This window comes from Octopus bimaculoides, chromosome 26, assembly GCF_001194135.2.
Source record: "Octopus bimaculoides isolate UCB-OBI-ISO-001 chromosome 26, ASM119413v2, whole genome shotgun sequence".
Taxonomy (NCBI): Eukaryota; Metazoa; Mollusca; class Cephalopoda; order Octopoda; family Octopodidae; genus Octopus; species Octopus bimaculoides.
In genome coordinates this window covers 17,411,968-17,413,320 of record NC_069006.1, presented here as the reverse complement: position 1 = coordinate 17,413,320, position 1,353 = coordinate 17,411,968, and positions in this window count along the sequence as shown.

The window sequence follows — 1,353 nt, the reverse complement described above, 5'->3', positions numbered from 1 at the left end:
TTAAATGTATGTGTGTGTGTGTGTTATTTCTTTACTACCCACATGGGGCTACACACAGAGGGGACAAACACGGACAGACAAACGGATTAAGTCGATTATACCGATCCCAGTGCGTAACTGGTACTTATTTAATCGACCCTGAAAGGATGAAAGGCAATGTTGACCTCGGCGGAATTTGAACTCAGAATGTAGCGGCAGACGAAATACCGCTAAGCATTTCGCCCAGCGTGCTAACGTTTCTGCCAGCTCACCGCCTTATATACACACACACACACACACATGCACGCGCGCGCGCGCACACACACACACACACACAGAGGCCTGCAGACTGGCAAGTGTTTATGTATGTATTAGTTTGTCACCACCAACATTTTCTATGCCCATACATAAAGTTTCGTAGAGATATTTTAATAAACCCTTTCCATGGTCTGGATTATATTGAAAATTAATTGAAAATCAAAGACTAGATCTATAGTGTGGTAAGTATTACCTGACCTATCGAGCTCTTCTAGGGTTTTTATACAAGCAAAATCATGAAATAGTAGTTTGGTCTCATATTATAATTCCAGTGACATTGGGGATGCATTAAAAAGAAACAACCTAGTACTGCATTGGAATGTTATTGTGTTAAGTCCAGAAGGATGAAAAGCAATGAGAATTACATATACATTTTAATAACTATTATTTCTATAGAACTACTTAAACAGGCAGAATATATATTATCTCCATAGACTTGGATTATCAGATCGAATATATTGTGTCCATTGTAGCTACATAGATATATAAGATCAAACAGAATATATAGTGCCTTTATAGATATATGAGTAAACAGACAGAATATATAACTTCTGTGTAGATGTAGGCACAGGTGTGGCTGTGTGGTAAGAAGCTCGCTTCCCAAGTACATGGTTCTGGGTTCGGTCTGACTGTGTGGCACCTTGTGCAAGTGTCTTAAACTATAACCTCAGGCCAACCAAAGCCTTGTTGAAGATATATATTAGCTACAGAAACAGTATTGTGGAGATGCAATGGCCCAATGGTTAGGGCAGCAGACTCGCGGTCATAGGATCACGGTTTCGATTCCCAGACCAGGCGTTGTGAGCGTTTATTGAGCGAAAACACCAAAAGCTCCACGAGGCTCCGGCAGGGGATGGTGATGAACCCTGCTGTATTCTTTCACCAAAACTTTCTCTCACTCTTACTTCCTGTTTCTGTTGTGCCTGTAATTCAAAGGGTCAGCCTTGTCACACTGAATATCCCCGAGAACTACGTTAAGGGTACACGTGTCTGTGGAGTGCTCAGCCACTTGCATGTTAATTTCACGAGCAGGCTGTTCCGTTGATCGGATCAACT